The 24,234-nt window shown below is 37.6% G+C and overlaps 1 long non-coding RNA gene across 1 annotated transcript; it reads left to right on the top strand.

Annotated features, from left to right (window-relative positions):
- LOC125096367 (uncharacterized) lies at positions 1-20,487 on the top strand. The gene is made up of 3 exons (XR_007126158.1): positions 1-43; positions 2,395-2,463; positions 20,450-20,487. It is a non-coding gene; the product is annotated as an uncharacterized LOC125096367 (long non-coding RNA).
- Positions 20,488-24,234: the final 3,747 nt, after the last annotated feature.

The raw sequence follows: 24,234 nt of genomic DNA, 5'->3' as shown, positions 1-24,234 counted from the left end.
GTGAATTTACAATGGGAACTTCTGATGGAATCACCAAGGAAATGTGAGATATGAACAAAACTATCCACATGTAAATCTAAGTATGGGGCGGGGGAGAAAGAGAGATTGAGATTTGGAAGATTCATTTGCAGGAGGAGTCATGAACTTTAGTGTCTTGGACACCATTTGTAACTTTCTGTCCAGTTTGAGTGGAGTTTAATAAAAGAGGAGCAGGTCATAAGAGAGATGCATCTTATTCCTTGTCTTTTTGTCCCCATCAGTTAGTGGCCACCAAAACTCCTAGGAAACTATCCTAATGCTCCATGTGTAAGACTCTACTAAACTGGAACAAGAGAGCAGAAAAACCTATTTTGGAGCAGGGAGAAGGTTCAGTTGTGAAGAAATGTACACAAATTTGATTCATTAAGGTTTTTCCCACAGGACTAGGATTCTCATTATAAGCATAGAAAACCTCATTTGTAGGGAGACATTAAATGCCAAGTTTCAAATGACTGGTTAGGTTAACTTTTAGGTCAACTAGACTGCAAATTGTAGCATAGTATAGATAATTTTGATCTATAAACAAGTCTAGAGAGACATGAAAAGTCTTAAAATATGCATTTTTTAAAAATCCTTTAGCAATGACCAAAGTCAGGTGAAAAAGCTAATTTGTGTTGACCCTTTGATGAAAGGTGAGATATAAAAATATGGAGATAGAGGAAGGGAGATACTGAGATTTGTGGAATTAAGGAAAGTATTCATCACAATGAGTTTCTTTGGTACTTTATCTAAAGTCTTTGCAAGCTTCAGTATGTAACTTTCTTTCTCTTTTGCATCTTTTTTTGGGGGAAAAAGAACAGATCATAAAAGGAAATAGTCTGTTACCTTTAGTAGCATCCAAAACACTTAGGAAACTACCAGATTGCCCAAGTATGAAATTCGATGTACTCCCTAAGTATGTGGGCCAAGAGAAGACAGAATTGAATCTGGAGCAAGGAGGACTCAGTAGTGGATAGGGAGCATAGGACCCCTCAGCAGAAAAAAAAAATGGAGCTAGCAGACCCTGGATGTATCTCTCACCTCCCAGAGTGCTGTCAACATGTGAGTCTGGTGCCCCAAACTTACCATCACACTGAAGGCAGGTTGGCAGTTACCTGACCCATTCTGAGGTGCAGGAAAGGCTTCTATGATGGGTTAATAGGTGGTTTAGGGACTTGAGAAGGCAGAAAATTACAAGGGCAAGCGAGGTGAGTATCTACAAACTCAGTTGAATTTGAAGCAAATTTAATCACAAAATGGTATTATAATTGGTAATTAAAAGAAGTGTACATAAACCTGATTTATTAATTTTTCCCACAGAACTAAGGTTTTCATTACAAACAAAGTTCATTTCCAGGGAAAAATTATATAATACTAGGCTTCAGTGAGCTGATTAAGATGTAATTTTTTCGGTTCAACTACATTATAAATTGTAGAGTAATTGTAACTAATTTGCATTTAAAAATCACTGTAGTAAGACATGGAGTCTTACTATGTGTATTTTTAATCCCATAGCTCTGATTTAAATGTGTTGAAAAAAGTAACCTGTGTTAGAGCCACCAATGAAAGGTGAGATATAAATATGTGAAGGGAGAGGAAGGGGGATACTAAAGTTTTTGAGATCTAATTAGTTATGAAGTTCTTGTCTCCAAAAGTTATTTAAATCCTATCCAAGGAAAAGATATCCATGATACTTGAAGAGTAGAAGGTGGTAGAGGGACTGAGGTTCTAAATAACTAATTGGCATATTTTAAGAGTTCAATCAGTTTATATATTGTAGAGCAAATGTATCTAATTTCAACCTTAAAAAAGTAAGTCTTTGAAGTCACTTGGTTCCGTGTACATTTTTAATCCTTCATACTGACCTGAATAAAGTGACATCAGAAGCATTTGACTACACTTTAATATATTTCAACTTTCAATGATGATGCATTAAAGACTACTGATGTCATTTACTTGGGTCAGTGCTATATATACATTGATCTCCCTACATATAGAGAGAGCTGAAGAAAGAGGGACACAGAGGAATACAGGCAGAAGACAGAGACAGGAGATAGACTGAGGGTGTGGGGTGGGGGGAAGGATAAATAGAGAAGGGAGAAGGGTGGGAGGAGAGAGAATAGAAGGAGGGAGGTGGGGAAGAGAAAGCTAGAGAGATTCACAAAATTTGATCTTGGAAGTACCCATGAGAATACAGAGTTTTCTGGACAACAAGTCTAAAATTTTTTCTAAATATTTAGGTCATCCAGTGAGATAAGTCATGTTTACCATATCCTTTAGATTCAAGGAATTTTTTTTGTTTAAATAAATTATCACATTGCTGTTACATGTAGCGAATCTCTAACGACATGTTTTTGCATTTGTTGGCGGTTAAAGTATAATGGAACGACTCTCCAGGTTCCATGATGAAGATACTGAAGACAGTGTCTTTCTCAATTCATATGAGTAAGTCAGTTTGAAGTTTGGAGGAAGGGAGCCATCAGTGGATCTCTTATTTTTGTAAAGGTAGATCTTGTACAGAGGCAAAGAGAAAAACTGAAAAGGTATCAAAATGTTTGAGAGGGAGAGTATACAATAATGACTCAAATTGAATTTGCAGATGAGTACCATGCTTGGAAAAAATATTTCCAAAGTTTCACAAATAAATGTTCTTCTAGTTTAAAAATGTGAAAATATTTTTAATAGATAATAATTTTAGAGTAAAGTTTTCTTAACAGAGGGTTGCAGAATGCTCCTTATTCCTTAGTTGTGTTCCTTCCTCATTTTTCTTCTGGATATATTTTGGTACCCAGAATATATTTTGTGGATTTTGTCTATGAGCAAGTGGGACTGAGAACAAAAGTGAAAACATTTTTCTGATTAAGGGTCTCTTCATGCTCATTGGGATTTTATTAATTTTGACTTGTGTGTGAGTAATCTCCCTGAGAGTACTTCCTATTGCAGTGACCTGAAGGCATTTTTACTATGTATTCGTGGCAAGGAAACAATACATTCTTAAAATCACATGTGTCTGAGTTGCAGAAATATTCATGAGATTTTTCTTCTGCTTTTCTCTTTGCCACTTATTTAACCATTCAACAGCTTGTGCCAATGTTGGAGAGTGAGTAGTGCTGAATAGGAAATTAACTGGTCACTCTTGGAATTTTTTTGCTGTCTAGAAAAAGATTATATGGAAAATAAAGAGGAGACTAATGAATCCAAATAGTTCTCCAGATTATGATGAATTAATTTCCATATTCTATGACTTTTCATCATGGGCCATCAGGAAAAGTTCATTCTGCTATTAATTAAATTATAGGTCTGCATATAAACTATATGTTTTCTGCAGTGAAGCTGCCAAGGACTGGAGCAAAATTTGTTTTGTTTTGTTTTGTTTTTTTTAATTCTATAATCATTAACATACAGTATTATATTAGTTTCAGGTGTACAATATAGTGATTCAACAATACTATACGTTACCTGGTACTCATCATGACAAGTGTACCCTTAATCCCCATCACCTATTTAACCCATCCCCCATCCATCTCCTTCTGGTAACCATCAGATTGTTCTCTATAGTTAAGAGTCTGTTTATGGCCAGTGGGGAAGACAGTATGGAGGTTTCTCAAAAAGTTAAAAATAGACCTATCCTATGATCTAGCAATTGTATTAACTGGGTATTTATACAAAGAATACAGAAACACTGATTCAAAGGGGAAACATGCACCCCTATGTTTATAGCAGCATTATTTACTATAGCCAAATTCTGGAAACAGCCCAAGTGTCCATGTATTGATGAATGGATAAGATATGTGTGTGTGTATGTAATGGAATATTATTCAGCCATAAAAAAAGAAATCTTGCCATTTGAACAACATGGATGGAGCTAGAGTATAATGCTAAACAATGTAAGTCAGCCAGAAAAATACAAATACCATATGATTTCACTCACATGTGGAATTTAAGAAAGAAAACAAAAGAGCAAAAGTCGGGAAGGAAGGCCAGAATTTGAATAGACTGAGCAGGGCAATATTTCCTTCTTGCCCTCTCCAAACAAAATAACGTGGGGTTTTGTTGGTTTTATTTTTTAAATTGCAAACACTTCGTACATAGATACTGGTAGTATTTGCATTAGTATCTGTGAGAAACACAGATGTTTCTAGCAAGGAAGGTGAGATTTGAAGTAAGAGCTGAAATTAATGCTTGGCTTTGGCATCTAAGACCTGGTACTTGGTAACTCACTAAATCTCTTTAAACTTCAGATCATTCATCTGTATACTGGTAATATTTCGATCTACATACCTATTTACTGGGTATTGCCTAATTAAAAACTAATAAAAGTAAAATAATAGGCATGAAAGTGTTTCAAACCTAAAGCACCATAAATAAATTTTATGCTCAAAGCCAAAAATAACTAAAGTTCTATTATAAAAATCAGAAAATACAGATAAGAAATAACCCCACCCATAAATAGTCATTCTTATTTTCTGATAACTATTTTTTAAGGTTCTTCATGCATGTTTTTTATGGATAAAGTATCATGCTTACATTCTTTTTTTAATTAGGTTTTTAATTCCAGTATAGTTAACATAGAGTGTTATATTAGTTTCAGGTATACAATATAGTGATTCAACAATTCTATCTATACATTATTCAGTGTTCATCATGATAAGTATCTTCTTTTTTTTTTTTAAAGATTTTATTTATTTATTTGACAGAGAGAAATCACAAGTAGGCAGAGAGGCAGGCAGAGAGAGAGGAGGAAGCAGGCTCCCTGCTGAGCAGAAAGCCCGACGTGGGGCTCGAACCCAGGACCTGGGATCATGACCTGAGCCGAAGGCAGCGGCTTAACCCACTGAGCCACCCAGGCGCCCCGATAAGTATATTCTTACTCCTGTTCACCTATGTCATTCATTTTCCCGCTGACCTCTCCTCTGATAACACTCCGTCTGTTCTCTACAGTTAAGAATCTGTTCTTTTGGTTTGTCTTTTTCCCCTTTGTTTCTTAAATTCCACATATGAGTGAAATCATATGGTATTTGTCTTTTTCTAATTTATTTCATTTAGCATTATACTCTCTACCTCCATCCACGTTGTTGCAAATGAAACGATTTCATTTTTTATGGCTGGATAATATTCCTGTGTGTGTGTGTGTGTGTGTGTGTGTGTGTGTGTGTGTGTGCGCGCGCATGCGCACATGTGTGCATGTGCACACACACATACATTTTCAGCCATTCATCTATCAGTGGACACTTGGGCTGCTTCCATATCTTGGCTATTATAATTAATGCTGTAACAAACATAGGGGTGCATACATCCTTTCAAATTAGTGTTCCTTACTCTTTGGGTAGATACCAAATAGTATGATCACTAGATCATAGGGTAGTTCCTTTTTTAATTTTTTGAGAAACCTCCATACTGTTTTTCACAGTGGTTACACCAGTTGCATTCCCACCAATGGAGAACAAGAGTTTCTTTTCCTCTACATCCTCGCCAACATTTATTTCTTGCATTGTTGATTTTAGCCATTTGACTGCTGTGAGGTGATATCTCACTGTAGTTTTGATTTGCATTTCCCTGATGGTTAGTAATGTTGAGCATCTTTTCATGTGTTTGTTGGCCATCTGTAAATCTTTTTTGGAGAATGTCTGTTCATGTCTCTTGCCCATTTTTAAATTGGATTATTTGGTTTTATGCTGTTCAGATATAAATTCTTTATATATTTTGGATACTAACCCTTTGTCAGATATGTCATTTATAAATAGCTTTTCCCATTCCATAGGTTGCATTTTGGTTTTATTGATTGTTTCCTTTGCTGTGCAGAAGCTTTTTATTTTGATGTAGTTCTAATAGTTTGTTTTTGCTATTCTTACATTCTTTTTAAAATAAATTCATAGTTCCATCCACATGTTGCAAATGGCAAGATTTCATTTCTTTTGATGGCTGCATAGTATTCCATTGTATATATATACCACATCTTCTTTATCCATTCATCTGTTGATGGACATCTAGGTTCTTTCCATAGTTTGGCTATTGTAGACATTGCTGCTATAAACATTCAGGTGCATGTGTGCCTTTGGATCACTACGTTTGTATCTTTAGGGTAAATACCCAGTAGTGCAATTGCTGGGTCATAGGGTAGTTCTATTTTCAACTTTTTGAGGAACCTCCATGCTGTTTTCCAGAGTGGCTGCACCAGCTTGCATTCCCACCAACAGTGTAGGAGGGTTCCCCTTTCTCCACTTCCTCGCCAGCATCTGTCATTTCCTGACTTGTTAATCTTAGCCATTCTGACTGGTGTGAGGTGGTATCTCATTGTGGTTTTGATTTGTATTTCCCTGATGCTGAGTGATGTGGAGCATTTTTTCATGTGTCTGTTGGCCATCTGGATGTTGTCTTTGCAGAAATGTCTGTTCATGTCTTCTGCCCATTTCTTGATTGGATTATTTGTTTTTTGGGTGTTGAGTTTGCTAAGTTCTTTATAGATTTTGGACACTAGCCCTTTATCTGATATGTCGTTTGCAAATATCTTCTCCCATTCTGTCAGTTGTCTTTTGGTTTTGTGAACTGTTTCCTTTGCTGTGCAAAAGCTTTGATCTTGATGAAATCCCAATAGTTCATCTTTGCCCTTGCTTCCCTTGACTTTGGCAATGTTCCTAGGAAGACGTTGCTGTGGCTGAGGTCGAAGAGGTTGCTGCCTGTGTTCTCCTCAAGGATTTTGATGGATTCCTTTCTCACTTTGAGGTCCTTCATTCATTTTGAGTCTATTTTCATGTGTGGTGTAAGGAAATGGTCCAATTTTCCCAACACCATTTATTGAAGAGGCTGTCTTTTTTCCATTGGACATTCTTTCCTGCTTTGTTGAAGATTAGTTGACCATAGAGTTGAGGGTCTATTTCTGGGCTCTCGATTCTGTTCCATTGATCCATGTGTCTGTTTTTGTGCCAGTACCATGCTGTCTTGATGATGACAGCTTTGTAGTAGAGCTTGAAGTCCGGAATTGTGATGCCACCAACAATGGCTTTCTTTTTCAATATTCCTTTGGCTATTTGAGGTCTTTTCTGGTTCCATATAAATTTTAGGATTATTTGTTCCATTTCTTTGAAAAAAAATGGGTGGGATTTTGATAGGGATTGCATTAAATGTGTAGATTGCTTTAGGTAGCATACACATTTTTACAATATTTGTTCTTCCAATCCAGGAGCACGGGACATTTTTCCATTTCTTTGTGTCTTCCTCAAATTCTTTCATGAGTACTTTATAGTTTTCTGCGTATAGATTCTTAGCCTCTTTGGTTAGGTTTATTCCTAGGTATCTTATAGTTTTGGGTGCAATTGTAAATGAGATTGACCCCTTAATTTCTCTTTCTTCTTTCTTGTTGTTGGTGTAGAGAAATGCAACTGATTTCTGTGTACTTTACTGAATTCCTATACAAGTTCTAGCAGTTTTGGAGTGGAGTCTTTTGGGTTTTCCACATATAGTATCATATCATCTGCAAAGAGTGATAGTTTGACTTCTTCTTTGCCAATTTAGATGCCTTTAATTTCTTTTTGTTGTCTGATTGCTGGGGCTAGGACTTCTAGTACTATGTTGAATAGCAGTGATGATAATGGACATCCTGCCGTGTTCCTGACCTTAGTGGAAAAGCTTCCAGTTTTTCTCCATTGAGAATGATATTTGCGGTGGGTTTTTCATAGATGGCTTTGATGATATTGAGGTATGTGCCCTCTAGCCCTACACTTTGAAGAGTTTTGATCCAGGAAGGGATGCTGTACTTTGTCAAAAGCTTTTTCAGCATCTATTGAGAGTATCATATGGTTCTTGTTCTTTCTTTTATTAATGTGTTGTATCACATTGATTGATTTGCGGATGTTGAACCAATCTTGCAGCCCTGGAATAAATCCCACTTGGTCGTGGTGAATAATCCTTTTAATGTACTATTGGATCTTATTGGCTAGATTTTGGTGAGAATTTTCGCATCTGTGTTCATCAAGGTTATTGGTCTGTAATTCTTCTTTTTGGTGGGGTCTGTTCCTGGTTTTGGAATCAAGGTAATGCTGGACTCATAAAATGAGTTTGGAAGTTTTCCTTCCATTACTATTTTTTGGAACAGTTTCAGGAAACATTTTCTTCTTTAAATGTTTGGTAGAATTCCCCTGGAAAGCTGTCTGGCCCTGGGTTCTTTTTTTTTGGCATATTTTTGATGACTGCTTCAATCTCCTTACTGGTTGTGGTTCTGTTCAGGTTTTCCATTTCTTCCTGGTTCAGTTTTGAAAATTTATATCTCTCTAGGAGTGCATCCATTTCTTCCAGATTGTCAACTTTGCTGGTGTACAGTTGCTCGTAATATGTTCTTATAATTGTCTGTATTTCTTTGGTGTTGGTTGTGATCTCTCCTCTTTCATTCATGATTTTATTTATTTGGGTCCTTTCTCTTTTCTTTTCATAAGTCTGGCCAGGGGTTTATCAATCTTATTAATTCTTTCAAAGAACCAGCTCCTAGTTTCGTTGATTTGTTCTATTGTTTTTTTTTGTTTTTTGTTTTTTTTTTTTTTTTGTTTCTATTTCATTGATTTCTGCTCTGATCTTTATTATTTCTCTTCTCCTGCTGGTTTAGGCTTTTTTTGTTGTTCTTTCTCCAGCTTCTTTAGGTGTAGGGTTAGGTTTGTGTACCTGAGACCTTCTTGTTTCTTGAGAAAGGCTTGTACAGCTATATATTTTCCTCTCAGGACTGCCTTTGCTGTGTCCCACAGATTTTGAACCATTGTGTTTTCCTTATCATTTGTTTCCATGAATTTTTTCAATTCTTCTTTAATCTCCTGGTTGACCCATTCTTTCTTTAGAAGGAATCTCCAGATATTTGTGTTCTTTCCAAATTTCCTCTTGTGATTGAGTTCTAGCTTCAGAGCATTGTGGTCTGAAAATATGCAGGGAATGATCCCAATCTTTTGATACTGGTTGAGACCTGATTTATGACCCAGGATGTCATCTATTCTGGAGAATGTTCCACGTGCACTAGAGAAGAATGTGTATTCTGTTGCTTTGGGATGGAATGTTCTGAATATATCTGTGATGTCCATCTGGTCCAGTGTGTCATTTAAGGCCTTTATTTCCTTGTTGATCTTTTGCTTGGATGATCTGTCCATTTCAGTGAGGGGAGTGTTAAAGTCCTCTACTATTATTGTATTCTTGTCGATGTGTTTCTTTGATTTTGTTATTAATTGGTTTATATAGTTGGCTGCTCCCACGTTAGGGGCATAGATATTTAAAATTGTTAGATCTTCTTGTTGGACAGACCCTTTGAGTATGATATAGTGTCCTTCCTCATCTCTTATTATAGTCTTTGGCTTAAAATCTAATTGATCTGATATAAGGATTGCCACTCCTGCGTTCTTCTGATGTCCATTAGCATGGTAAATTGTCTTCCACACACTCACTTTAAATCTGGAGGTGTCTTTAGGTCTAAGATGAGTTTCTTGTAGGCAACATATAGATGGGTTTTGTTTTTTTATCCATTCTGATACCCTATGTCTTTTGATGGGGGCATTTAGCCCATTAACATTCAGGGTAACTATTGAGAGATATGAATTTAGTGCCATTGTATTGCCTGAAAGGTGACTGTTATTGTATATTGTCTCTGTTCCTTTCTGACCTACTACTTTTAGGGTCTCTCTTTGCTTAGAGGACCACTTTCAATATTTCCCGTAGAGCTGGTTTGGTGTTTGCAACTTCTTTCAGCTTTTGTTTGTCCTGGAAGCTTTTAATCTCTCCTTCTATTTTCAATGATAGCCTAGCTACAGTATTCTTGGCTGCATGTTTTTCTCGTTTAGTGCTCTGAATATATCATGCCAGCTCTTTCTGGCCTGCAGGTCGCTGTGGATAAGTCTGCTGCCTATCTAATATTTTTACCATTGTATGTTACAGACTTCTTTTCCCAGGCTGCTTTCAGGATTTTCTCTTTGTCGCTAAAACTTGTAAATTTTACTACTAGGTGATGGGGTATGTACCTATTCTTGTTGATTTTGAGGGGGTTCTCTGCACCTCCTGGATTTTGATGCTTGTTCCCTTTGCCATAGTAGGGAAATTCTCTCCAATAATTCTCTCCAATATACCTTCTGCTCCCCTCTCTCTTTCTTCTTCTTTTGGAATCCCAATTATTCTAATGTTGTTTCATCTTATGGTGTCACTTATCTCTCGAATTCTGCCCTCGTGGTCCAGTAGCTGTTTATCCCTCTTTTGCTCAGCTTCTTTATTCTCTGTCATTTGGTCTTCTATATCACTCATTCTTTCTTCTGCCTCATTACCTAGCAGTAAGAGCCTCCATTTTTTATTGCACTGCATTAATCGCTTTTTTGATTTCAACTTGGTTAGATTTTAGTTCTTTTATTTCTCCAGAAAGGGCTTTTATCTCTCCAGAGAGGGTTTCTCTAATATCTTCCATGCCCTTTTTGAGCCTGGCTAGAACCTTGAGAATTGTCATTCTGAACTCTATATCTGACATATTACCAATGTCTGTATTGATCAGGTCCCTAGCCTTTGGTACTGCCTCTTGTTCTTTTTTTTGTGGTGAGTTTTTCCGCCTTGTCATTTTGTCCAGATAAGAGTATATGAAGGAGCAAATAAAATGCTGAAAGGGTGGCAAAGACCCCAGGAAAATGCGCTTTAACCAAATCAGAAGAGACCCCAAATGTGGGAGGGAGAAAGGGGATAGATAAAAAGAAGTTCAGGAAAAAAAAAAAATTAAAAAAAGAAAACAAATAAAGAAAAAATATAAAAAAGAAAAAAATATTAGATAAACTAGTTAAAAAACTGTTAAAAAAGAAAAGGATAATAGTTAAAAAAAATTTTAGCAGAGGAAAAAAAAATTAAATAAAAAAAAAATTAACCACAAGACTAAAGAATCATGGGGAGAAAGCCATGAGTTCCGTGCTTTGCTTTCTCCTCCACTGGAATTCTGCTGCTCTCCTTGGTAGGTGAACTTTGTCTTGGCTGGATTTCTTGTTGATCTTCTGGGGGAGGGGCCTGTTGTAGTGATTCTCAAGTGTCTTTGCCCGAGGCAGAATTGAACCACCCTTACCAGGGGCTGGGCTAAATAATCTGCTCGGGTTCGCTTTTGGGAGCTTTTGTCCCCGAACACTTTCCATAGAGTTCCGGAGGACAGGAATGAAAATGGCGGCCTCCTGGTCTCCAGCCCAGAGGAACCGAGAGCTTGGGGCCCCACTCCTCAGTGCACCCTCAGAGAAAAGAGCCCAATCACTCCCATCTCCCTGGCTTCTGGCTGCACTCTGAGCTCACCCAGCCTGCGACCGGTTCAAGGTAATCCCGAGCTGAGATCTCACTCCTTGGCTCTGTCTCTGTAGCCGGCTTCCCCAGTCTAATAAATGCAAGCTCTGTGACACTCAGACACCCCCGATCCTTCTGTGACCCTGTGAGACCTAGGGCCATCCTGGCCCCATGTGGGCTTCACCCCAGTTTAGCCTCTGGAGCTACATCCCTCAGTGGAGCAGACTTTTAAAAGTCCTGATGCTGTGCTCCATTGTTCTGCCATTTGCCGGGACCTGTCCCCTCCCCCCGCAGTCTATCTTCCTGTCGCTTTGGATTCACTTCTCCCCTGGTCCTACCTTTCAGAAAGTGGTCGATTTTCTGTTTCTAGAATTGCTGTTCTTCTTCTCTTCGATCTCCCATTGGATTTGTAGGTGTTTGCAATGGTTAGATAAACTATCTAGCTGATCTTCTGCTACCTGATGTCGTCTCAACCTGCTACTTCTCCGCCATCTTGACTCCTCCCTGTTTTTCTTCCTAGAGTCCACAAATGAATGATCTCAAACAATATTTGTCTTTCTCTGACTTATTTTACTCAACATTATATTCTCTAGATCTGCCTATGTTGTTGCAAATGGCAAAATTTCATTTTTTATGTCTGAATAATATTCCATTGTATGTATATATACCACCTCTTCTTTAGCCATCCATTTATCAATGGACACTTGGGCTGCTTTCATAAATTGGCTATTGTGAATAATGCTATAATGAACATAGCAGTGCATAAATCATTCGAATTCATGTTTTTCAATTTTAGGGGTGAATACCCAGTTGTGAAATTACTGGTTCATATGGTAATTCTATTTTTAATTTTTTGAAGAACTTCCATCTGTTTTCCACAGCGACTGTACCAGTTGGTATTGTCACCTATAGTGTTCAGGGTTCCTTTTTCTCCCCATCCCCATTAATACCTGTCATTTCTTGTGTTGTTGATTTTAGCAATTCTGACAGATGTGAGAAGATATCCCATTGTAGTTTTGATTTACATTTCCCTAATAATGTCTGATGTTGAGGATATTTTCATGTGTCTGTTGGCCATCTGTATGTCTTTTTTGGAGAAACATCTGTTCATCTGCTCATTTTTAAATTGGATTATTTGGGGTTTTTAATGTTGAGTTGTATTCATTTTTTACATATTTTGGATAATCGTTTAACAGATATGTCATTTGCAAATAACCTCTCACAGTCAGCAGATTGTCTTTTTGTTTGTTTAATTGTTTCCTTCATTTTGCAAAAGCCTTTTATTCTGATATCATCCCAATAATTTAATTTTGCTTTTGTTTCCCTTATCTTAGGAGATATATCTAGGAAAATGTTGCTATGGTTGAGGGCAAAGATATTACTGCCTATGTTTTCTCCTATAGATTTTATGGTTAAGGTCTCACATTTATGTCTTTAATCTATTGCAAGTTTATTTGTGCATATGGTGTAAGAAAGTGGCCCAGTTTCCCTCCTTTTCATGTAGCTGTCCAGTTTTCCCAAAACCATTTGTTAAAGAGTCAATCTTTTTCCCAATTGTATATTCTAGTCTCCTTTGCTGTAGATTTGTTGACCACAAAAGCCTGGGTTTATTTCTGGGCTCTCTAATATGTTCCGTTTGTCTGTATCTCTGTTTTTGTGCCAGTACTATATTGTTGTGATTACTATGTTCCACTTTGCTGTTCTTTGTCAAGATTGTTTAGGTTATTTGAGTTCTCATGTGGTTCCATACAAAGGTTTAGGATTCCTTGTTCTAGTTCTATGAAAAATGCTTTTCATATTTTGATAGGGATTGCATTAAATGTGTAGATTGCTTTGGGTAGTATGTCTATTTTAACAATATTTGTCTTCCCATACCACAAGCATGGAATATCTTTCCCTTTGTTTGTGTCATCTTCAACTACTTTAATCAATGTTTTATATTTTTCAGAGTATATTCTTCCATCTCCTTGGTTAAGCTTATTCCTAGGTATTTTACTCCTTTTGGTGCAGTTGAAAATGGGATTGTTTTCTTAACTTTACTGCTACTTTATTAGTGCTTAGACGTGCAACAGATTTCTATATGTTAATTTGGTATTCTGGGACTTTACTGACTTCATTTATCAGTTCTAGGAGTTTTTGGTGTAGTCTTTAGGGTATTCTATATATAGTATTGGATTATCTGCAAATAGAGACTAACTTTCTCCTTACCAATTTAGATGGCTTTTATTTCTTTTTCTCGTCTGATTGCTATGGCTAGGACTTTCAGCACTATGGTGAATAAAAGTGGTGAGAATAGACATCCTTGTTTTGTTCCTGACAGGGGAAATTCTCCCAGTCTTTCACCATTGAATATGGTGTTAGTTGTGGGTTTGCATATATGGCCTTTATTATATGGAGGTATATTCCCTCTAAACCTGTTTTGTTGTTTTTATCATGAATGGATGCTGTATTTGTTGAGTGTCTTTTCTGCATCGATTGAAATGATCATATATGTTTCATCATTTATCTGGTTGATGTGTTGTATCACATTGATTGACTTGAAATATTGAATCACTCTTGCATCCCTGAAATAAAGCCTGCTTGGTTTTGATGGCAAGTTTTTTTTTTAATGTATTATTGGATTTGGTTTGTTAGCATTTTGAGGATTTTTGGATCTATGTTCATCAGTGATATTGGCCTGTAATTCTTTTTTTGTAGTGTCTGTCTGGTTTTGGTATTAGGGTAATGGTGGCCTCATAGAAGGAATTTGGAAGCTTTTCTTCCTCTTCTATTTTTGGAATAATTTGAGAAGAATAGGTTATTAACTCTTCTTTAAATGTTTAATAGAATTCATCTGTGAGTCCACCTGGTCCTGGACTTTTATCAGGAGTATTTCAATGACTTAATCAATTTCATGCTACTAATTGGCCTGTTCAAATTTTTTATGTCTTCCTGATTCAGTTTTGGGAGGTTCTATTTCTAGAATTTATCCATTTCTTCTATGTTGTCCAATTTGTTCACATATAATTTTTCATGAGATTTTGTTATAATCATTTGTAATTTTGTGGTTTGGTTATTATCTCCCCTCCTTCATTTCTGAATGTATTTATTTGTGTGCACTCACCACCATGTTCTCTTTCACTCTCACTCTTGCTCTTTCTTTTTGAGTTTGGCTAAAGGCTCATCAATCTTCTTGATCCTTTCAAAGAACAGGCTCCTGGCTTCATTAATATGCTCTATTGTTTTTAAGTCTCCATTTCACTTATTTCTACTCTAACTTTTATTATTTCCTTCCTTCTACTGGCTTTGGTTTTGTCCTTTTTCCAGTTCCTTTCGGTGTAAGGTTAGGTTGTTTATCTGAGGTATTTCTTGCTAATTGAGGTAGTCCTGTATTGATATAATCTTTCCTCTTAGAATAGCTTTTGTTGCATCCCAAAGATTTTGGACCATTGTGTTTCATTTTCATTTGTCTTCATGTATTTTTTAACTCCTCTTTAATTTCTTGGTTGATTCATTCATTGTTTAGTAGCAGGTTATTTAGTTTTAAATTTAAAAATTTGATTAAAATTTTTAAATAAAAAATTAAAAGAAATTTTTTCCTTGTGATTGATTTCTGGTTTTGTACCATGTGGTTGGAAAAGATGCATGATATGATTTCAATCCTTTGGAATCTGTTGAGACTTGATTTCTGGCCTAACATATGATCTATTCTGGAGAATGTTCCATGTGTATCCCAAAATAATATGTATGCTGCTGTTCTAGGATGGAATGTTCTGAATATATGTGTTAGGTCCCTCTAGTCCAATGTGTGATTCAAAACTACTGTTACCTTGTTAATTTTCTGTCTGGATGATCTATCCATTGATGTAAGTGGAGTGTTAAAGTTCCCTACTATTATGTTATTACTCTCAATTTCTTACTTTATGTCTGTTAATAGTTGCTTTATGGATTTAGGTGCTCCTACGTTGAGCACCTAATTGGTTATATTTGGGTGCATACAGTTATGCCTTCTTGTTGGTTTGTTCCCTTTATGTGTATATCTCTGTCTCTTGTTACAGTCTTTGTTTAAAATCTGTTTTTCTGATCTAAGTATTGCTATCCTAGACTTTTGCTTCCATTTGCATAGTAAATGTTTTTCCATCCTCTCACTTTCAATCTACATGTCTTTAGAAATGAAATGAGTCTCTTGTAGGCGCCATTTATAGGTAGGTCTTGTTCTTATCCATTCAGTCACCCTGTGTCTTTTTATTAGAGCAGTTAGTCCATTTACCTTCTAAGTAATTATTAATAGGTATGTACTTACTGCCATTTTGTTACTTGTTTTATTTTTTATTTTTTTTAGATTTTATTTATTAGAGAGAGAGGAAGTGAGAGAGAACATGAGCAGTGGCAGGGGAGAGGGAGAAGCAGACTCCCATCTGAGCAGAGAGCCAGATGTGAGGCTTGATCTCAGGACCCTGAGATCATGACCCGAGCAGAAGGCAGATGTTTAACTGACTGAACCACCCAGGTGCCCCTTTGTTACTTGCTTTATTGTTATTTTTGTAGTTCTTCTCTTGCTCTCTTCCCTTGTGGCTTAATGGTTCATTTAGTGATATGCTTGGATTCCTTTCTCTTTATTTTTTTTGCATAATTATAGGTTTTTGATTTGTGGTTATCATTAGGTTCATGTCTAACATATTTTGCATATAGCAGTCTATATTAAATTGATGGTAGCTTAAATTTGAACCCTTTCTAAAAGCACTATATTTTTACACCTCCAACCACATTTTATATATGTGATGTCAGACTTTATATCCTTTTATTTTATGAATCTATTGACTGATTTTTATAGATAAAATTGATTTTACTGCTTTTTGCTTTACCTCCATACTGGCTTTATAACTAATTTACTACTTATTATGTTTGTAATTATATGTGAAATGTTTTCCTTTCGTGATTTTCTTACTCTTGATAATGGCCTTTTCTTTCCACAAAAAGAAGTTCCTTTAATGTTTCTTGTAAGACTGGTATAGTAGCAATGAACTCCTTTCACTTTTGTTTGAAGAACTATTCATTTCTCCTCTATCCTGAAAGAGAGCCTTGCTGAGTAGAGTGTTCTTAAGGGCAGGTTTTTTTTTCTTCTCAGCACTTTGAATATATTATGCCACTTCTGGCCTCAGAGTTTCAGCTGAAAAATCAGCTGATAGACTTATGGGGTTTCCCTTTTATGTAACTGCTTTTTGTAACTGCTTTATTTTTCACTTGCTGCTTTAAGATAAAGTCTCTGTACCACTACTTTTTACCTTTTTAATTGTTATGTATCTTGGTGTAGACCTCTATGTATTGACTTTATTGGGGGCTCTCTGTGTCTCCTGGATCTGGATGTCTGTTTCTATCCCCAAATTTTGGAAGTTTTCATCTACTATTTCTTCAAATTTTGCCCCCTTTTCTTTCTCTTCTCCTTTTGGGATTTCTATAATGTGAATGTCATTATGCTTGATGATTTTGATGAGTTCCTAACCTATTTATATTTTTTATTCTTTTGTATTGTTGTTCAGCTTGATTGCTTTCTGTTACTCTATGTTCCATCTTGCTGATTGATTCTTCTGCCTCCTCTACTCTATTTATTCCCTCTAGCATATTTTTAATTTTGGTTATTGAGTTCTTTACCTCTGGTTGGTTCTTTTTTATATTTTGTAGCTCTTTTTTGAAAGTCTCCCTGAGGTCCTCCACTCTTTTTTTAAGTCCAGTAATTATCTTTATGACCATTAATTTGAGTTTTTTTTTAAACCAAGCATATTGTTTATCTCTGTCTCATTTTAGCTCTTTTGCTCTCATTTTGTCCTGTCCTTTCATTTAAGAGACATTTTTCTGTTTCCTCACTTTAACTAACGTTCTGTGTTTGTTTCTATGTATTAGGAAAGTCAGTTATGTCTCCTGACTTTGAAAGTAGGGACTATATGAAGAAAAGGTTCTGTGGTGCCTGTTTACCAGAAACAGGTGCTTCAGGGGTTTCTCCTATGTAGATTCCATGTACTCTACTGCTATAGGCTAAGCCTCACTTTCCTTCAGTCCAGTTGGCTACAATGGCCTGTTGGCTATAATTTGCCTGTTGTAGGTTGGCTTAGGTCCCTCTGCTGTCAAGGGGCCAGTCTGGGACTGCTGTGGACTTGCAGTTGGGTGGTATTAGCAGTCAGACAAGATGCCTGCCCTTAACTCATTTGCTGGGGCTGCAGTCACACTGAACTCAGGGCACTCTCCCTGTGCTGCTTTGAGGCTTTGGTTGGTGGGTGAGACCTGCAGACTAACGAGATACCAGCCTCCAATCCATCTACCAGAACTACAGTGACCCCGAACTGTTGGTTTATCTCCCTGTGCTGCCCCCTGGCAGGTTCTTGTTGACAGATGGGTCTGGCAATCTGATCAGATATCTGCCCCCATCTATCTGTTTGGGTGGCACATGCATTGATTGACAGGGCACCCTGCACTGCCAATTATAAGGTTCAGCTGTTGGGACTACAGTAGAACTAGCGTGTGTAGTTATCTTCCCTTTACCTTCCCTCCTCAGGGCAGGTGTCACTTTGAAGGCAGCCCCTCTAAGTTGAGCATGTTGGATGTGGCAGATCCACAGGAAAATACGAGGGCAGGGGACATGCTGTTGGCAAGGTAGCTGTAAAGTATTCTCACTGGTTCCCATAAGTGCCAGGCTATCTAGGCGGGGGGGGGGGGGGGGGGGGGGGGGCAAATGGTCCCACCAGCTCTTTTGTTCTTGGAGAAGTCTAAAGATCACTGCTCTACAGCACATACTCTGAGATTAATAAATAAATCTCCTTCACTATACCCCAGATACTTTTCAAACTGCTGCTTCTATGCTTATCTCAGTGGGATTGCTTGTTTTTCTTGCTCCTTAAGGGCAGGGACTCAGTTTCTTATTGCCCTCTGGCTCTCTTAGAACTAAGCCCACTGATTTTTAAAGTGCCCTGAACTAAGTCCTGCTGGTTGCACAAACTCACAAAGTTAAGCCCTACTGGCTTTCAAAGCCAAATGCTATGGTGCTTGTATTCCCATTGCATGTCCCCCAAGTCTGGGGTACCTTCTGTGGAGTCTGCTTCTCTCTCTTTTCCATGCTCGTGGGGTCCCTCTTATTTGAAGTTAGTCTTAGCAGGAGTTTTGTTTCCCACTGCATCTCCACCCCACCTCCACTTTTCAGTGTGGCCTCCTCTCTATGATGACCTGGAGAAGGTCTCTTCTGTCAGTCTTTAGGTCATTTTCTGGGTTAGTTACACTGACACGGCTATTATCTTGGAGTGCCCAAGGGAAACTTAGGATCCTCTTACTCCATCACCTTCCCAGAAGTCCCTTGAAAACCTACAATATTAAAGCCATACTATTATGGAGAATTTCATATTATTCACCTTGGTTTTAGAATCAATTGTTTACATTGCCACATGCTATGTTAACAGTGATTATTTAGGCTCAGTTCTGAGTCTTTGTGATTTCTTAACACTTTGTCTTTATAAGATATCTTCCTTATTCCTGAGTTCTTCATTTTGACTCATTGACTCATTTGACTCAACTTTCAAAGAAGTTGGCACTTCTTTGAGTAATTGTTTTTAGGAGAGGCACATGGCCTCTCTGCTTTGAGTCATGGCACGTTGGAGGGTGTTTGTTCCTTTTAAATACAAATAATGCTTCTCCTGAATATAAAATTACTGAGTCACAGTTCTTTCTCTGCAAACTCCACACACGTTGTTTGAAGCTACACTCTTATCACACTGTCTTTTAAAAAAATCTCAACTGTATATTTACTTGGAGTAGTTTTGGGAGGCACTGAAAAAAAAAATAGGGGAGTTAAAGCCTCCCCTTCATGCCTTGTAATTCTGTCAGGCATGGGTTCTGTATTGTCACTTTGTGAAGTAAATTCAGAATTATTGTAACATTTCCTCACTATCCAGAGATCCAGTCTGTGTGTGATCAGAAGGGTGTGTTTTAAGAAAATGGCAGCCTCAGGGCAATTCCCCTCTTTTGGCCAATCAGTCATGTGTCCACATTAGCCTCAGCTTCCTAAGCCTAGGCAGAGGTAGTGAGCGCAGTTTGGGGAGGGAGAATTTGCAGGCAGTGGGGAGCTCTTATATCTCAGGTTAGCCTAATAGCATTCATAAGTACTGAATTTTGGCAGGGCCCAGTTATATTCATCTGTTCACTCCATTGGTCAGTCTAGTCTTGGGTGCAGGCTATAAGCACTGCTTTTACATAAATACCACTTGGGGTGAAATTTGGGTCTTATGTTGTAGATTTCAGCAGGGCAATAATTTGCTCACCTTGTCTCCAGGCATAGCTGGAGGCTCCATCAAACGGGCTCCTCCTCCTTCTGTTAATGGAATGAGGCCAGTCTCTAGGGTGTTTCTCCTTTGAAATATATCTTACTGGGGCACTTGAGAGGCTCAGTGGATTAAGCCTCTGCCTTTGGCTCAGGTCATGATCTCAGGGTCCTGGGATTGAGTCCCACATCGGGCTCTCTGCTCAGCAGGGAGCCTGCTTCCCCTTCTCTCTCCCTGCCTCTCTGCCTACTTGTGATCTCCCTCTCTTTGTCAAATAAATAAAAAAATAAAATCTTTAAAAAAAATAAAAAAGAAATGTATCTTACTAAAATTCTGTATCTCCAAAGTGCACTTGCCACTCCAATGTGATTCTCATTAATGATTAAGTGTTGTGTTCCTGTATGTCTTTTTTTTTTCAAGAGATGAATATTATAAGACAAGAGTATCATTTATTGAAGGGCTTTGTTTTACTGCTATGGAAACAGGTCTGGCCAAGGTTTGATGACTTGCACAGGATCCCACAGTTCATTAATGGGAGAGATGGGACATTGATCTCTTCTACCCTGACTTTCTGTCTCCATGTTATCTTGCTTTAGTTAATGAACCCAAATTTAATAATACCATAAACTTGGGACTGGGGCTTTACAGGCAATGGAAATATTACTAAACATAGTTGAGTGTTTTATTTGCATTTATTCTACATATGAAAGTTTAAAAATCATGAAGCAGAACATTGAAAATCTTGGTAAAGAATATTTTGCTGTGAAACGTCGGAAGAACTTTCAAACTATATTGTCCTTTGTTATTGGCTAAATTTATATTCTATATTAGAAGAAATCTGTGATAAACTTGAAACTCTGGAATTTAATTTCTACTTCTTTTTGCAGCAGCATGATTAGTAGAATTTTGTATTCACTTGCATCATCAATAACATTCAGGTATGTGAAACCCTAGAAAAGGAGATAATTACACATATCATTAAAATTTTTTTAAAATTTCTTTTCAGCGTAACAGTATTCATTGTTTTTGCACCACACCCAATACTCCATGCAATACGTGCCCTCCTTAATACCCACCACCTGGATCCCCCAACCTCCCACCCCCTGTCCCTTCAAAACCCTCAGGTTTTCAGAGTCCATAATCTTTCATGGTTCACCTCCCCTTCCAATTTCCCTCAACTCCCTTCTCCTCTCCATCTCTCCATGTCCATGTTATTTGTTATGCTCCGCAAATAAGTGAAACCATATGATAATTGACTCTCTCTGCTTGACTTAGCGTTAAATATTTTTTAATAATAAAGGACCTCAGGGGGGCACATTTTCACTGTCAATATGTTGCTAAAAAGCCCTTGTGCCCCATTTAATGTAATTTGTCTTGAAATTTTAGTTTAAGCTGAACATTAAGATTTGCAAAGAAATGGTATCTAAGCCTAATAATAATATATTAGTATATTTTTTCTACCTGTAAAAGTAAATTAATGAAGGATGCTTTTTAAAATCCAAGTGTTTGTATTAAACACTTTATTTGTCTAGAAGTACTCCTTAATTCTGGAAGCATTCTTCTTTTTTTTTTTTAATTTATTTTTTTAATTTTAATTTTTTTATTTTTTCAGCATAACAGTATTCATTATTTTTGCACCACACCCAGTGCTCCATGCAATCCGTGCCCTCTACAATACCCACCACCTGGTACCCCCAACCTCCCACCCCCCACCCCTTCAAAATTCTCAGATCGTTTTTCAGAGTCCATAGTCTCTCATGGTTCACCTCCCCTTCCAATTTCCCTCAACTCCCTTCTCCTCTCCATCTCCCCTTGTCCTCCATGCTATTTGTTATGCTCCACAAATAAGTGAAACCATATGATAATTGACTCTCTCTGCTTGACTTATTTCACTCAGCATAATCTCTTCCAGTCCCGTCCATGTTGCTACAAAACTTGGGTATTCATCCGTTCTTTTTTCTTTCTTTCTTTTTTTTTTTTTTAACAGCTTTATAAACATATATTTTTATCCCCAGGGGTACAGGTCTGCGAATCGCCAGGTTTACACACTTCACAGCACTCACCATAGCACATACCCTCCCCAATATCCATAACCCCACCCCCCTCTCCCAACCCCCTCCCCCCATCAACCCTCAGTTTGTTTTGTGAGATTAAGAGTCACTTATGGTTTGTCTCCCTCCCAATCCCATCTTGTTTCATTTACTCTTCTCCTACCCCCTCAAACCCCCATGTTGCATCTCCTCTCCCTCATATCAGGGAGATCATATGATAGTTGTCTTTCTCTGATTGACTTATTTCGCTAAGCATGATACCCTCTAGTTCCATTCATGTCATTGCAAATGGCAGGATTTCATTTCTTTTGATGGCTGCATAGTATTCCATTGTGTATATATACCACCTCTTCTTTATCCATTCGTCTGTTGATGGACATCTAGGTTCTTTCCATAGTTTGGCTATTGTAGACATTGCTGCTATAAACATTCGGGTGCACGTGCCCCTTCGGATCACTACGTTTGTATCTTTAGGGTAAATACCCAGCAGTGCAATTGCTGGGTCATAGGGTAGTTCTATTTTCAACATTTTGAGGAACCTCCATGCTGTTTTCCAGAGTGGTTGCACCAGCTTGCATTCCCACCAACAGTGTAGGAGGGTTCCCCTTTCTCCGCATCCTCGCCAGCATCTGTCATTTCCTGACTTGTTAATTTTAGCCATTCTGACTGGTGTGAGGTGATATCTCATGGTGGTTTTGATTTGTATTTCCCTGACGCTGAGTGATGTGGAGCACTTTTTCATGTGTCTGTTGGCCATCTGGATGTCTTCTTTGCAGAAATGTCTGTTCATGTCCTCTGCCCATTTCTTGATTGGATTATTTGTTCTTTGGGTGTTGAGTTTGCTAAGTTCTGTATAGATTTTGGACACTAGCCCTTTATCTGATATGTCATTTGCAAATATCTTCTCCCATTCTGTCAGTTGTCTTTTGGTTTTGTGAACTGTTTCCTTTGCTGTGCAAAAGCTTTTGATCTTGATAAAATCCCAAAAGTTCATTTTTGCCCTTGCTTCCCTTGCCTTTGGTGATGTTCCTAGGAAGACGTTGCTGTGGCTGAGGTCGAAGAGGTTGCTGCCTGTGTTCTCCTCGAGGATTTTGATGGATTCCTTTCTCACATTGAGATCCTTCATCCATTTTGAGTCTATTTTCGTGTGTGGTGTAAGGAAATGATCCAATTTCATTTTTCTGCATGTGGCTGTCCAATTTTCCCAACACCATTTATTGAAGAGGCTGTCTTTTTTCCAGTGGACATTCTTTCCTGCTTTGTCGAAGATGAGTTGACCATAGAGTTGAGGGTCTATTTCTGGGCTCTCTATTCTGTTCCATTGATCTATGTGTCTGCTTTTGTGCCAGTACCATGCTGTCTTGATGATGACAGCTTTGTAATAGAGCTTGAAGTCCGGAATTGTGATGCCACCAACTTTGGCTTTCTTTTTCAATATTCCTTTGGCTATTCGAGGTCTTTTCTGGTTCCATATAAATTTTAGGATTATTTGTTCCATTTCTTTGAAAAAAATGGATGGTACTTTGATAGGAATTGCATTAAATGTGTAGATTGCTTTAGGTAGCATAGACATTTTCACAATATTTATTCTTCCAATCCAGGAGCATGGAACATTTTTCCATTTCTTTGTGTCTTCCTCAATTTCTTTCATGAGTACTTTATAGTTTTCTGAGTATAGATTCTTAGTCTCTTTGGTTAGGTTTATTCCTAGGTATCTTATAGTTTTGGGTGCAATTGTAAATGGGATGGACTCCTTAATTTCTCTTTCTTCTGTCTTGTTGTTGGTGTAGAGAAATGCAACTGATTTCTGTGCATTGATTTTATATCCTGACACTTTACTGAATTCCTGTACAAGTTCTAGCAGTTTTGGAGTGGAGTCTTTTGGGTTTTCCACATATCGTATCATATCATCTGCGAAGAGTGATAGTTTGACTTCTTCTTTGCCGATTTGGATGCCTTTAATTTCCTTTTGTTGTCTGATTGCTGAGGCTAGGACTTCTAGTACTATGTTGAATAGCAGTGGTGATAACGGACTTCCCTGCCGTGTTCCTGACCTTAGCGGAAAAGCTTTCAGTTTTTCTCCATTGAGAATGATATTTGCGGTGGGTTTTTCATAGATGGCTTTGATAATATTGAGGTATGTGCCCTCTATCCCTACACTTTGAAGAGTTTTGATCAGGAAGGGATGCTGTACTTTGTCAAATGCTTTTTCAGCATCTATGGAGAGTATCATATGGTTCTTGTTCTTTCTTTTATTAATGTGTTGTATCACAGTGATTGATTTGCGGATGTTGAACCAGCCTTGTAGCCCTGGAATAAATCCCACTTGGTCGTGGTGAATAATCCTTTTAACGTACTGTTGAATCCTATTGGCTAGTATTTTGGCGAGAATTTTTGCATCTGTGTTCATCAAGGATATTGGTCTGTAGTTCTCTTTTTTGTTGGGATCCTTGTCTGGTTTTGGGATCAAGGTGATGCTGGCCTCATAAAATGAGTTTGGAAGTTTTCCTTCTATTTCTATTTTTTGGAACAGTTTCAGGAGAATAGGAATTAGTTCTTCTTTAAATGTTTGGTAGAATTCCCCCGGGAAGCCGTCTGGCCCTGGGCTTTTGTTTGTTTGG

Source organism: Lutra lutra, chromosome 3, assembly GCF_902655055.1.
Source record: "Lutra lutra chromosome 3, mLutLut1.2, whole genome shotgun sequence".
NCBI lineage: Eukaryota > Metazoa > Chordata > Mammalia > Carnivora > Mustelidae > Lutra > Lutra lutra.
The sequence above is the reverse complement of the archived record's forward strand: the minus strand, read 5'-3'. Positions and strand labels throughout refer to the sequence as shown.